At 43.8% G+C, this 15975-nt stretch overlaps 1 long non-coding RNA gene across 1 annotated transcript; it reads left to right on the forward strand.

Annotated features, from left to right (window-relative positions):
• The first annotated feature begins 416 nt into the window (after nt 1–416).
• Nucleotides 417–1386, forward strand: LOC129770034 (uncharacterized). The gene is made up of 3 exons (XR_008742021.1): nt 417–619; nt 751–932; nt 1010–1386. It is a non-coding gene; the product is annotated as an uncharacterized LOC129770034 (long non-coding RNA).
• The last annotated feature ends 14589 nt before the right edge of the window (nt 1387–15975 follow it).

A 15975-nucleotide genomic window follows, 5' to 3' on the forward strand; every position in this document is an offset into this window, starting at 1 on the left:
ATATAAGACGTTTGGTTTCGTTAACCGTCTGAAGTGACAAAACAAACGCAACATCCCAATCAAGGCGCCTCTATATATACCAGGTGAAACAATCATATGAAATGCACTTTCAGCCATATTGGAATTGCTGTCGGTATTGTTCACAAACAGCATCAGAACGCTGCCGGCGGCTCTCTACAAACTGCTGCGACGCTTATTCGAACGATGCCTACTTTGTTCGGCTTTCGCGAATTTATGTGAAAAAGACGGGATGATTTTGTAGAAATTCATTCTCATCCAGTTCATCCACTACTCTCGCATGTGAAAATGCAAAAAAGGCGTATCCTAGCAATAACAAAACAAACAACCCCCGCTCCACAAACCGTAATCCCCTTCTCCTTGAAGTGATGATGTTGCTTCACTTGTTATACATTTATACAAGCGCCTTGATCCCAATTATGTACTTTGGACGTTTCAAAGATGTCTTCCAGCAGACATCATAAGTGTGTAAATAAACAAAAACAATGTGAATGTGTACATTGGTCACGTCTAAGTTGATTTGTGCTATTATTTTTTGGAATTAAATTTAATTTTTTTACCGTTTCCGCGGTGTCTGAGGATGCAGTCGATTTGATTCATAGTAAGTTATAAGAGAAGTGTGTAATGTTGATGTTTTTGACTTAATGTTAAACATAATTTGTTCTCGTCCAACAAGCTGTATATAAAGCTAATCAAACATTACTATTCCTATATATATTATTCTATCCGCAGCCGAATAATTGAGCCTAAAGGGCGCTGCTTTCTTAGTTTCCGCTATAGCTCCTCATAGTTTTGTTCCGGGATGCTTTGAGGGAGTTTTCGTTAATGGCAGTTCAGCAGCTACAGCAGCTCCACAGACGACTGGGATGATGCAAACATTATGGATCCACAGGCAGAAAGGCAGTTTAACCACAGTAAAGAAGATAAACCAGAGAGAATACTAATATTGTCAGTTTGTAAAAATAATGTGTGTGCCATAATCTTTAATTAGGTTGCAACCGTCGTTCTGAAATATTCATCGAATTGTATGAAGACGATTATACGAATGATGTCAACGACCCAGACTGGTAATACAACAAATTAAATAATTTAACAATCTATGAATATTTTGAAGAATTCAAAATAAATGCTGACACGGATGCGGAAAATGCAGAAACAGAGCAGGATTACGAAGATAATGACGAAGAATCTTAGCATTACAACGATTACGAATATTGGGTGATAGACCCAAGAACAGATGGAGAATCTCAGCCGAAAACAATGAAATCACAGCAGGAATACGAAGATGTAGACGACGGATTTAAGCATGATAATGAAGACGAAGATGAAGAAACATAGTTAGAAGAAGAAGATGGAGAACCTCAGTAATAAAAACGAAATTGAAAATGCGGATATTGCAAAGGTGAAAGGACGTTAACCCAAAACAAGAAAAGGAATTGTTGTCCCAACAAGGCGTGTGAAAAGACCTTGTCATTGGAAAATGCGATGCTACGTAAAGTTTCCTGAACCTGTCCGAAAGCAGTTCCTAGATAACCTTCTAAAACTGACTTTGTCTGGTTAGCATCAACACTATAGATCATTATCAGCACAGTACGACCAAGGGTAAGTAAATATTCATATTTCATGCTCTTGGCGACATTCTAAAACTAAACGTAATTTTTGAGTGATTTCAGATTATTTTGGTATCAATAAATTTTATGGTGAAAATTAATATTCATTAGATTTCAGACACTAAGGGGTAAAAGGATGATAGTGACTTAATGACTGCTCTTTCGTTAATAACTCATCTGATGGCTTTTTTTCTCTCGATCGAGGAAGAGAGCAGAATGTTATGGAAAAAGAAGGACTCACAGAATGAGGAAGATTGAGTTTTATAATCATGAACCATTTCAGTGAACTGATGATCAAATAAGTATAACATAGTATGCCTAGTATATTACTATTTATTATTATTTGTCTATGAATAGTTGTTTTGAACTTTTTGTTAAACGCAATTTTGATAACGTGCGATAGGGTAAGTAGGATATGGTTTTCAATGCATTTGGATATGGGAAATTTGATTCTATGTTTTTTTGGTTAACATCTATAAAAATTTGTGAGACACTAGAATACATTTTCGCTGTCACTGCGCGTTGAAGGCAATATTCCACTTCCTCATCCCTGCCTCACTTAGGCCACCTTACAGCTACTTTAACTAGTTTTCATGACCTCATTCCTACGTTTTCCCCACTTCAAAACGATTGAAGATCGAAGCTGCCATTGGTCAGCTGCCATGGTTAAACTCTTATTCACGATGAGAATACTTGCGAGCGTTTCACTATTGCTGGAAGATTAACTGTCCGCCAGTTTATCTCTCCAAAATTTAGCAAACATTGTCACTGGTGATGCTAAATAGAGGAATTTTTGTCCATAAAGCACTTTTAGAAACATGCTTCTGCGCCGGGTAATTCTCCTATTCCGTTAGCAGAAACGATGTTCAATTTAATCCTTCTTCACTCTCAGTACCACTGTTTATCTACAAGACTTTTAAGACTTTTAAGCATTATCGTTGTACAACACTCAAGGCGCTTACCAGTAAGTCAGAAATTTTACTCAAAAACTAATTGAATAATACAGTAAACACAAAGTAAAATTATTTACACACTGTGGCAAGTGATGAGAATCCAAACAACAAAAGGACCAATGTACAGATATGTTTTGTTTTAATATTTTTTGACACATTGGACTATAGTTTTGGCTGTCAAGGTCAAGCGTCTGACTAGAACAGTGAAACACTCATAATAAGAAACCTAATGTATGACGTTATGTTTGGTAGGATAATGACTTCTGAATGCAAATAGAATTATGCTGGAATGTTCCGTTCCAAACGTGTAATAATAAAAAAGTAAAACGACCAATGTACAGCTTGGTTAATCAAAATGTCCAATGTGGTATTTTACGCGTTTTAACCTTTTTTTCAGTATATATTGGCTGAATGGTTTGTATTATAAAAAGTTTATAAATACTTCTCACCTATACAGTCCACAGAAGGTGGAAAGAATAGTTGTGTTTTAAACAAATTCAAAAAACATTTTGAAAACTTTGCCTTCGTTTTTCTCGAAATGAGTGGTTTGTTACTTAGGACCTTTTCAAATGTTATGCGAGACTTCTTCCTTGTTCTTACACCTTTCGGTCCGCGGTACAAAGCCTTTGTGCGAGGCGTTCAGTTTCTTCAAGAACTTCCGCAATTCTCGAGAGTGATAAAGCAGCTCCATCTCCTCACACTCTTTCTCTTCCATGCGGCGCTTTTTTCCCGAAAAAGATGTGTTTGCTGCCTTCGTTTCTGTCTGTATCGTTCCACGTTTTGTCGAGTCGCTCGTTGCAGCATGGCTACGTGTGCTGCATTCTTCTCTCTCAGGAGAGCTCGGTACTCGTCGTCAAACCATTCGTTCCATTGCCCTCGTTGAACATACCCGATGACGGTCTCTGCTGTGCTGCTAATTGCTGCTTTCAAGGTGTTCCAGCATTCATCGAGTGGAGCTGCATCCATCGTCTACTCCCGGTAACGCAGCTTCAAGACGCTGCGAGTATGTTGTAGCAACGTTCGACTCCTGCAGTCGTCGTAGGTGGTACCGTGGTGAGCACTGGTGTCTTATGTTATTGACGACTGACAGTTTAGAACGCAGTTTGACCATCACCGGGTAGTGGTCTGAATCGATGTTAACGCCACGATAGGTTCTGACGTCGATGATATCCGAGAAGTGCCGACCGTCGATCAAAGGGTGGTCAATTTGTGTTTCTGTTTGTTGAGGTGATCTCCAGGTGTAACGGTATTCACGATCGTATTCATGCATGCTGCGCATAAAATTTTTCTTTATCCTCATCGGTGCTAGCTAGATGGGGACTGCGGACGTTGATAATACTGATGTTGAAGAACTGGCTCGCATCCTCAATCTGCACATACTTTCATTGATCAATCACCTGCCAATCGCCCGTTTTTGCATCTCACCCATCGCGATGAAGGCTGTACCTAGCTTGTGTGTGTTGCCGCAGCTCTGATAGATGGTATACCCACCTTGAATCGATCGCACCATCCAGCCTTTCCACCAACCGTTCAAATGAAATTTATTTGACGGGAAATCTCCTGGACAGAGCGTTAACTGTACACAAAGCCCGGCATACTAGCTTAGCATTCTTCGCACTCGGAGTTATGGAGCACTTAAAAGCATTACCTATCTGAAGTATACACATTGTTGTTCGCAAACGCTCATTTTGTCCGACATACGGAACAGGTCCTCACATCTAGCTAGAATATATATAGGATCATATCAAGACATCAGTCCACGGATTTTCATCGGGTTGTACCACGCCAGGCTGCGACATGGGATAAAGGTCGAGAATAATCATGTAACCTTGAAGACTACAAATTCTAAAGTGACCTGAGAATTGTTCAGGTGTAACCTTCTCAATCAACTGATCGGAAATGGGTTCCAACGAAGCAGAATGTTAACGCAATCAAGTGAACATAGTTCGAATATAAGAACAACCTTATCTTGGACGGGTTAACCCAGACGTCGTGTAGGGCTCGCATCCACAAAAACCAAGCCCACTGCTCATTGTTTTAAACACGAACCAACCCTCCCCCCCACAGTCTTTCGCAAGGGTGATGCTAATCTGGAACATGCCGCCAATAACGCATACTGATTCCAAAGAGAACGACTGTACGCGCTAGAAACTCGCTTTCGAGCTCCGCAGACCAGACATCAATGACAGCCCACTGTTGTGCATTACATTCCACAGCGTTGGGACCAGGATAGATCCTTGTGGTAGTTCGGCCGTTATCTTCCTTGGTTACCAGCCCTCTGCTCGTCTTTCGCAAGGGTGATGCTAATCTGGAACATGCCGCCAATAACGCATACTGATTCCAATGAGAACGACTGTACGCGCTCGAAACTCGCTTTCGAGCTCCGAAGACCAAACTTCAATGACAGCCAGGATAGAGCCTTGTGGTAGTTCGGCCGTTATCTTCCTTGGTTACCTGCCCTCAGCTCGTCTCGTAGACTAGAACGCGGTTCTGGAAATAGCTTCCTAGGATTCTGCATAGGTCCCAGGAATCTTCGTACGGTGCAGGGACTCGGCAATGGCGTCCCAGTTAATGCTATTAACGCATCCCTCTCGTCGATAGTTACTACTGGGCAGTGTCGGTCACTCCTCTGTTTTTGTTTCAATGACTTCTCAGCGTTTCCGATCACCGTCCGAATGTCATCAGCAGTCGACCTGCCTTTCCGGAAATTGCATTTTTGACAGGCATATAGGCCTATATGATGTTGGTACTCCCGGGAGCTTTCCCGGGTTTGGCAGCAACACTAACTTCTGTATCTTCCATTATTTAGAAAAGTGACCGCCATCAAGACATTTCTGCAGCACTGTCCTGGAAATATCCGAGAATGCCTGTATCGGCCTGCAGTTTTCACTGCTACTACCAGTTCCTCGTTGAAAACTCATGGAAGTTCAGCCGCATTCTCTTCGTACGGCGCGGGTGGTCTCCTATCGCATCGTCGCTATCGTCCTCTGATTTGCAGAGCGGGTATCTCGGTTGCTTCGTGCAGTCTCTCGCAACATGCCCTTTCTCACCACATTTACCTGCACAGGTCAGATCTGTCGGGGCCTGTGCAGTTTCTTGTCTGATGTCCGAAGCCCATGCACTTAAAGCATCTCTCCATCTGCTTGATCACCTTCACAATCTTCAGCGGGCACACCGACCAGCCAACTTATATTTTGGTCGTCTCTACCATTTTGTTATCTGCTACTGTTAAAAGTCGTATCGTCGCAGTCTGCGTTCCACCGTACGCCTTTCTTATTCGGATCGCCTTCGGAATATCGTCCAGCTTGCACTGTACAAGCAATTCATGCCCTAGCTCTTCGTCTGTAGTGATTTCGTCCAGAAACCTGCACTCGACCACTAATTCCTGAAATAGAGCTCTCACGTTCGAGCGACTTCTCGACAAGTTCCTTGAAAACTGAGCTCTTGACCGCCGGATCCTTTCTTTAGTTCGAAGAGCATCTCTGCTTTCTGATGCATAAGTCACTCCTTTCACCTCGACGATCGATAACCCTTTACTTCACTCGCGTCGAGGCCTAGGGTTTTTCTTCTCCTGCATCACTTTCTTTTTTTTTCTCTCTTACTCTGTTTCTCCGTCTGGTTTGCGACAGTACGCCATCCACTGCCTTTACCTTCCTTCGTGTTGACCACGTTATTGTTTTTGCCTTCTTCAGGCCTTCTTCGTATCCAGGAGTATCCCTCTTTCTTTTATCAGATCGAGGGTTCTGAGATCAACGGTTATCTTACCCTTAGCCTCGACCAGCGCCTTTTCCGCAACTTCTGCTCGCTGTCAGCAGCCGTAACGGACAATTTAGGTACTTAATCTTGGCGTGGACAATGTTTCTGTCCTTAATGAACTCGTAAAATTCATTTACTTTCCTTTGACTTTGACATCCCAAGCTGCAATCCTTCCATGGGAATGTTGATGATAGATTTCTGCGTTAACACCTGAATTAAACCAATCTCTCCTTGTGGTTCTTGCTGTTGTTCTAGGGGAGACTGGCGATCTCTGCAGCCCACCCCTTCTTGCGAACACGTTCACCTCTCCGAATGATGTGTGATCATTCGCCTCGTTTATTTCATTAATTTTCTCATTTGTGTTCATGATTGTTGGGTCTCCACTTCGGGTCGCTATCTCCGCTCGTTATACTCTCGAATAGAGCCGAAGAACAAACTACTGCTTTGGTTGAGAACACCGTTACTAATGAAAATTTTATTTCTAGGTTTAAAGTCAGCGCCTGCTGCGCATAAATATTCAAATTCAAATTCTGCACGCTAATATTATCTTACGCTAATACTCCCCCTCGTGCTAATCTTGAATTACTCCCATTTGGCTTCGTAAATCCTCCAAACGGATTCGTTGCAGTGGCTTCGTCAACATGTCAGCTAACATCGATTCCGAAGGGCAGTACTGCAGGTTGATTAGCTGTTGCTGATGGAGCTCGCGAACGAAAAAGAATTTCGTTTCAATGTGTTTCGTCCTCCGCTCCAAACGGTCGCTTTCGATTACCTTGATGCAGCTCTGGTTGTCTTCGTATACTGGAATTGGCTGGGTTGAAGACTCGCCGATTTCATCCATCAATCGCTTCGTCCAGATAAGCTCTTGGCATCCGTCTGCAAGTGCAACCAATTCAGCTTCAGTTGTGCTGGTGGCCCTCAGCACACGACTGCTTTCTGGAACCCCACTGGATCAGGCCTCCTCCGAACATGATCAAATACCCAGATTTAGACTTCCGGTCCCGCTGGTCTCCTGCCCAATCCGCGTCAGCGTATAGCGACAAGCCATCGCTGTTGCATCCCAGTGCCAGCTTGAGGTGACTGCTTGTTGCTAGATATCGCAGCACTCGCTTAGCTTCATTCCAGTCTTGTTGGTTGGGGCAACTGGATTTCTGCGCCAGGATCGTCGTGCTTACTGCTATATCCGGACGAGTGTGCAGTGCCACGTAAAGCAATCCTCCAATAAGGCTAATGAATCGGTGGTTATTCGGTAGCTGGTCATGCTCCTCCTCCTTCAGCTGCAAATAGCCTGGATCGATGGGAACCTTCGACGGTTTGGCATTTTCCAAGCTGAACCTCTTGACTAACTTGTTGATGTAAGCCTGTTGGTTCAATTTGAAGCCATTCTGTCCACGTTCTACCTCCATACCCAAGAAATGATGAAGATCTCCTTGGTTGGTAACGGCGAACTGTTGCTCTAGGTATCCCAAGATGGAGCGGAACTCTTCCTCTGACTGCGCGACGATGACCATATCATCCACGTAGATTAGGATGTACGTGAATGCTCCTCCTTTCTTCCGGATGTATAGGCATGGATCTGCCTTCGACTGGATAAACCCTATGGCCTTGAAGATAGAATCCACCTTCTTGTTCCATACTCGCGCTGACTGTTTGAGTCCGTATAGGCTCCTCCTCAAGCGGCATACGGTATCCTCATTTTTGGTATGGAAACCATCGGGTTGGCGCATATAGATGACTTCATCCAGCTCTCCGTTAAGATACGCCGTCTTGACATCCACGTGCTTCACAGTCAGATTCTTCCGGGCAGCGACGGTTAGCAACGTGCGAAACGTGACTTGCTTCGCCACAGGTGCGAAAACTTCGTCGTAATCGACACCAAACTTCTGGGTGAAACCTTGCGCCACGATCCTGGCCTTGTGCCGCACGATGTTGCCCTTTTCGTCCTCCTTGGTTTTAAACAGCCACTTGCAACCAATTGCACGCTCACCGGGGGGTAGATCGACGAGCTCCCATGTGTTGTTCCTCACTAACGCTTGATATTCTTCGATCATTGCAGCTTTCCAAAGTTCGGCGTCTGCGAATTGTAACGCCTCCTTGAAACTACGGGGGTCACTAGCGGTGCGGCTCGCGAGACAGTTGCCCTTCTTCATACGTTGCTGCTCCGATGCGGTAGCCGATGCCGATCCGAACGACGAACCAACCATTGACTGAACAATGCGCTGGCCTGAAAATTGGTAGGACGGTAGGCCTTTGCTCGGAATATAATAATCAAGGTAATGCGCGCTCCCTTCCGCAGCGCCTCAACACCTGTGACTCGGGTGGTTGTGAAGATTGTCGCGGGGGGATCGCAATGATTGTCACATCACCGTCAGAAACATCACATTCGCTGGTATCGACTTGCGAGTAGTAGTTGGATGCCTCCGAATCGTCCGAATCATCATCTGAGTGTTCCTCTTCTTTTTCTTCCTCAGGTGGGTGCGCCTCGATGACATCGACGACCTCTGCTTGTGCTTCTTCGAAATCCAAGGACACGAATGTACGCACCTGCGTTGGCTTCCTCACTAGAGCTGATACGGTATCGGATGGTTCGTGGGACGGTTCACTAATGAAGACGACATCCCGACTTTTGAAAACCTTCTTCGTGGCGGTATCATACAAGCGGTATGCCTTGGTATCTTCATCGAAACCCACGAGAATCGATTCCTTGGACTTGGCATCCCATTTGCGCCGTTTTTACTTGGGAATGTGTGCCATCACCTTGGCACCAATCACACGGATGTGTGACAAATCCGGCTTACGGCCACTCCAAGCCTCCTCCGGTGTATGCTTGTGCCCTTTGGTCGGGGAACGGTTGACCAAGTACGTTGCAGCTGCCACCGCCTCGGCCCAGAATGCCTTCGGTAGCTTCGCTTCAAACAATATGCATCGAGCCCGCTCGACGATGGTGCGATTAACTCGCTCGGCCAGACCGTTTTGCTCTGGGGTATACTCCGTTGACGTCTGGTGCCGGATGCCCAATACTCTCAGCCGGTTCTGGAAAGACTTATTGGTGTATTCCTTACCATTGTCTGTCCGAAGAATTTTCAATTTGCATCCGGTTTGCCGCTCTGCGAGACTGTGGTAGTGGATGAACGCTCGCAGCACCTCGGCTTCGGACTTGGTCTCCAGAAAATAGATGGAAATTCGTCTCGTCTTATCGTCGGTGAAGGACACGTAGTATCGACTTCCGCCCAACGATGTCTCTTCCATCGGACCGCAAATGTCTGAATGGACGACCTCCAGCATTTGACCTGCACGATGTCCCTCCTTAGGAAAAGGTAGACGGGACTGTTTTCCCATCGCACAGACGACACAATTTCCACAAGTCGTTTCATCGAACTGTATAACAGAAGCTAGACCACCTTTCAGCTGCTTCAGGCTGCCTACATTCAGGTGATCCATTCTCCTGTGCCACGTGTCGATATTGCTATAGTCTTTTTCGCTTCGAACCGAAACAGCCCTTTCTCGATGTCATGGCAACCCGTTGCTATGACGACGCATAATGGGTCGATCACCTTGACTCCGGTTAGAGAAAATTGCACCACGTGTCCACGGCGAACGATTTGACTTACCGAAAGAAGGTTGTTGGACATTTCGGGGATGAATTTCACGCCGTTGACTTCTATCGGTGGGCTTTCGGGAGTACACTTCGCATCTAGCTTGACCAGGCCACTCGCAACGATATTCATCGTCACTTTGTCTGCTGCTATAACTACACCGCGTGCATCCCTCGTGTTCACCAGAAGTTTTCGGTTGTTGGTGAAATGATCCGACGCTCCTGAATCAAAATACCAAGCTTCGTCATCCGCACCGTTGTTAGTCGATAACACGGCACTAAACGCTGATCCTCGTTGATTCGCTGGGCATTCTCGGGCGATGTGGCCAAACTTCTTGCACCGCTTGCATTTGGGTCCCTTGGGCTGCTCTGCTGACCTGCTTTCGGCTGCGCTTTGCTTCTTCCTCGGTTGAGGTGTCCTTTTCCCAAAAAATGCGGTTCGGTCGGTTTGCGTTTGCACTTCTTGTAGCAATTTCGTTTTGATGCTGTCCCCTGTAATCGCAGTCCCAGAGCTTTCCAATGCCATTATCATGGGTTTGTACTCGTCCGGTAGACCTGCTAACAGCAACGTTCCGATCCATTCCTCAGAGATATCAAATCCAACGCCTCGAAGATGGTGGGCGGTGGAAATGATCTGGGTGACGTACTGGTTCACAGAATCGCATGCGGCCATCGTTGTAGTGATGAGCTTTCGCAGGAGCCCTACTCGCCGGGTTAAACCGGTGTCTTCAAACGCTGCTTCCAGTTTCGCCCAACACTCACGTGCCGTTCTTGCGTCCTTCACGTGAACGTAGTTGATCGGATCAAGTAGAAGGATGATTTTCGCACGCGCTTTCCTATCCTTCCGTTGGTCGACGGCTGGGAAAGTTCCATCAGCATTCGCTATAGGCTTCACCGCATCCCACAGGTCCTCAAGCTCCAAAAATGTTTCCACTGCAAATTTCCAAGTTGCCCAATTGTCGCGACCAGTCAGGCGTTCTATGGACGGTAGGGTTGACAAATTTAGAACTTGAGCTGCTGCTGGTACCGGTGCTGGTTCGCCGCTTCCGCTTCCTCCTGAGTTACTACCTCCAGTCGACATTTTTTCTTCACTATTCTCGAACTTTCTTCAGTTTTCCGCTGGGCCCATCACCTCTCGGATAGAGCCGAAGAACAAACTACTGCTTTGGTTGAGAACACAGTTACTAATGAAAATTTTATTTCTAGGTTTAAAGTTAGCGCCTGCTGCGCATGGATATTCAAATTCAAATTCTGCACGCTAATATTATCTTACGCTAATATATACATAGCCCCTCCATGGGGACCGTGTTCAGAGCCGGATCAGCGCAAGTCAGAAATGTTACATCTGAGTCTAGTACCTAGTGCCCAAGCCTTGACGCGCATCGAATGTGCCCGAAGGTCTACCAAGATTTTTATCGGGGCGGGGACAATCGCACCGTTAATCCACACACCATTTCAAGAAGGCTTCACCCTTCCTTACTCAGGGAGCAGGATATCACGACTGTAAACCTTTAGTGTCAGAGTTAGTTTATTTCCGTATCGTGTTCGTATTCCATATCATAATCAGTTTGACGTATTCAGGATCTTACTGGCGTCGATCCTGATGTGCCTGGAACTTCTTCTGTTTCTGCTATTCACGGTATTTCCCCGGTGTGGTCCCCAAAGACTCTACTGCGCCCTTACTCGCGTTGTCACCTGTTTAGTCACCTCTTACGACAGGGACAAGGACCAAGACCCGAAGTGCTGTTCTAATCCGACAATTCCACGGCTGGGAATAAGGTCTGTGTAGCTATGAAGGAGAAAGTGACACTCGTCTTGAAGGAATCCACAACAAAATCCATACAAAATATATGTCAATCCACCAAAACATTCGAACGATCGAATCACAACATTCGTCAAAACTTGATCTACTGTCATATTCATCTACGTCGAGACGCAGCAGTACTACCGCAAACTTTCAGCGAAGTTTTCAAAAGAATCAGAAAAGGCGCTTAAAAGTTTTAAAAAATCTACTTCACGTAATACATCACACCAGAAGAACACAGAATTATCGCACAAAACTTCAAAATTCCGCCTGCGAATGACCGATCTATATAGTAGCATGTCCGAAAAAGAAACTATTGAGAACCAGAGCGGAGGGTCCAAAGCCCCTAAGAAGGACGGTTGTAATAGCTGTTATCCATGGTTATTATGGAAAAAATGAATAAACTCCAAACCACATCACTCACCACAGTGAATCCTGATTTTTATAACTCCCCACTAACAACTATCCCTACCTTAATAAACGTTAGGGGACCACGCTATAGAGGCGACCCTTCAGGCCTTCGGGCGGAGAATACCATACTAACATTCCTTCCCTTCCCCTGGTGACTGTAAGGACGTAACCGGCGTCATTATTGACTATTCAAAGTTCGAACCACCGAAACTTGTTCAATGAGAATGGTTTGCAACTCTCAAGCGTCATTCGGTGTGTTCTTTGTGCAATGTGCAAAGCTGAATTATCGACAACCTTTTTACAATTGCACCTGTGTGGCTCAGAAGCGTATGTAAGGGATGAAAGTGGTGAAATAAGTACAGATTCAACAGTTCTAAAAATTATTAACAGTCGCACGCTGTGGATTCTCAGCAAATGCACGTTATTCTCATAAGTTTAAATATTGATCTACAAAGCAACAATATATATATATGAGGGCATCAGAATGCTAGGGGTGTAAGTGACTTGATCGATTTCTCTTCATTAACTTTTGACGTAGGACTACGTCTAACCGGAAGATATAGGGGGTGAAATGGAAATCTAGGCACTGAACAAGTAGGAAAAAATGCAAGATTTGGAACGCTTATAACTCGCGCATTTCTCAATAGATCGGAAAGGTTTTTGCATCAATTGATAGGAAATATATCTACGCATCTATCATAACGAATAACATTTCATTTTTCTTGAGATAAATAATTGAATAATTGTGAAATATCAAGCATTGTCAAAATGCACTATGTGCCCATTTTTGATTGGTCCATTTTGTGCTCCTCAAATCGTACCGACCAAAACGGGCAACCAGAGCAGCAGCGAAATAGAATGAAGCACGATTGGAAAGGAAAAAGAAAAAATTAACGAAACATTGGTCGCAGTCTCACACATGCGTAACTCTCGAGCCAGCCAGTCAGCTTAAAAATCCCCGTTCCGCTGCCGTAACGATCATTCTCATTCAAACCGTACACCACATCGTTTCGTATCACATCACATTAACAAACCAACACAAGCAGCCATGTCTGGACATGGTAAAGGAGGAAAAGTGAAGGGAAAGCGTGTTGATCTGGAGTTCCCCGCAAGGGTAGCTAGGCCGAGCGCGTTAGTACCAGTGCACCAGTCCACCTAGCCGGCGTTATTTAGTTTCGGCCGCCGAAGTGATCGAGTTAGCTGGCAAAGCTGCTCGCGACGATAAGAAAACCCGCATTCGGAACAGAACACATTCGGTTCGGTGGACATCAAGACAACAACAGGCAGTTGCAACGAGTGGCGAGTGGCAAACGCAATCGCAAAACGGCATCAGGTAGCAGAAGAAAAAAGTTTGTTTTTTATACAAACTGCTTTGGTGGCAAATCCAGAACAAGGCGGCATCGAGGGCGTTCGAAATGGTTTTTTTCAAAACCACGAGTACTAAGTTTTCTAAATTGGAACCATTCCATAAAACAAGGCGCTTTTCAGGGCCATTAAACCATCCAAAAAAGAGTTTAGGAAATACAGTTCAATGCTTTCTAAAACAATATCCAAAATAATAATAAAACACAAATTGATTTTTTTATAATTTGTTTACCAGGATATGATGAGTATGTAAATTTGGCAGTTGTTCTGAGCTTATTGATTTTCACCAATTCTAAAATTGCTTCTAGATTGAAATTACAGTAATTTACACTTATCTCGACATTTAGCTAATTGGACGGACCTGTAATGCGACATATTTAGTTGGACATTTTTGTTAACATAGAGTTCGGGGTCCAAATTATGACCCCACATTGAAAGTCGACACTGTACCACTGTCATCGCAAATGTTCAATTACAGGTGTGAAAGCTGTGGCGATTGGCAAATGCAATCGCTAAACATAAAGGTTTAGCCGAACAAGATGGGGATATCGAGTGATAACAAAACAATAAACTCTTTAGATTGAAGATAATTTTGTGATCCTGAAAAGGACCCTTTTTAGCCTGCATGTGAATCCAACGAGCGAACAAATCGTAATGAATGTATTTTTTTGCCATCGCTCTCTTTTAACGCTCATTCGTTCGTCTCGTTGGACTCGCCCCTCTGGCTGAGTCTGCCGATTTGTCTCTATCCTGTGAGTGTGTACCGCTAGAGTATAAAACACGCGGACCCCAAAAAAATATCTTATTTTCTTTCAAACCGTAAACCCGTGTGGTTGTACGGCATCGGCATCCTGGACGTAACAAAGGAGGACAAGTTAAGGGAAAGGCAAAGTCTCACTCGAACCGTGCAGGTCTCCAGTTCCCTGTTGGTCGCATTCACTGATTGCTCCGCAAGGGTAACTAGGCCGAACGGATTGGTGCCGGAGCACCAGTATACCCAACAGCAATTATAGAGTATATAGAGGCCGTCGGAGTGCTCGAGTTGGCTTGCAAAGCTGCTCACGACAATCAGAAAACCCGCATCAAAAACAAAGCAGCTTCGGTTCGGCGCTCATCAAGGCAACAATTAGTTTCAGTGAGTGGCAAAGTGTTTCTCCGGCACGTCGCATTAAATGTAATTTACTGAACAACATGTCACAAGCTGGATGGGAAGAAATTTTCCAACTGTGAAAGCTGTGGCGAGTGGCAAACGCAATAGCTAAACAGGAAGGTTTAACCGAACAAGATGGGAATATCGAGTGATAACAAAAACACAACACCAAAGGTTCTTTTCAGAACCATCAACATGTTCATAAAGAGTAAACAGTAAACTAATCCATTATTCAGGTAGATAGGTAGGTATTCACGTAGGAGAAGAAAATAAAACAATATATTTAAAATATATATTTAACAAAAGCTGTCCCCTTTGTATAGTCCCACGTCACTCCGGTTATGTCCCCGACATTACCCACCCGCCTTTTTTTTGTTTAGTTAATAACTTAACTGTAAAAACGTTACAATTTAAGTTTGCTATAGAATCCGATAGATGAGTGTCGTATCTGCTTGTCTGCATTTTTATACGTGTTTATGCACCAAGAATCGTATACTGAATCATGCAAGAAAATCAACTTCAATCATAGAACGCATTAAAGTTAGCCTTCTCTTTTCTTTCGTAACCCTTTCAGATTCGTTCTCTCTTTCGTTCATGTATGATTTAATCACTTGATTTTTATTGTTTTCTTGCATGCACACGCGACAACTTGCGTTTGTCACCCGCATAGGATTTTGCGTTTCTCTACACTGACACTTATATTTAAATATTTTTGTGTGCTATTCCATCCACACTTTTAATCACCCAAATAGAGATTCGAATAACATTTAAATTGATAGTGTCGAACGAACTTCTCCAAAATTAATAAAATTTAAACAGTTTCCTCATATTTCCCACAATATCCTCCCTCTCTACTCTAAACTGTAAAATCGTAGTGAAATCTTACGAGTGATATAGCAATGATTCTTATTGAACTTAAACAATAAATTTGGTAATACTTATCTATAATTTATGTCAGCTCAAAAGTTATCGACGCTGGTTTTTCGCAAATCATTTATATTCGTTACACAACGTTCAGTTCAAATCATGATCAGTATTCACACTATAAGCGAGGTGCATTAGACTACGACATAATTCGCAAGAATGTTTTAACAAAGTGTTTTTGTTGGTTCTACTTCTGGTTAACTTCTATTTCAGACGGTCAATATATGACTACTAATTTATCCTTTGAATTTGAATTCACCACACAATAAAGCTATCAACAAATAAAAGTTTGTTTGTTATCTTTTTTTTCATCTTCACGCGAATTAGCAGACTTCCTGTTGTTACAATCAAATATTTTCAAATTTTGTTTTCAACGATGAACTAACCGT

This window comes from Toxorhynchites rutilus, chromosome 2 (assembly GCF_029784135.1).
Source record: "Toxorhynchites rutilus septentrionalis strain SRP chromosome 2, ASM2978413v1, whole genome shotgun sequence".
In the NCBI taxonomy this organism is placed as follows: Eukaryota; Metazoa; Arthropoda; class Insecta; order Diptera; family Culicidae; genus Toxorhynchites; species Toxorhynchites rutilus.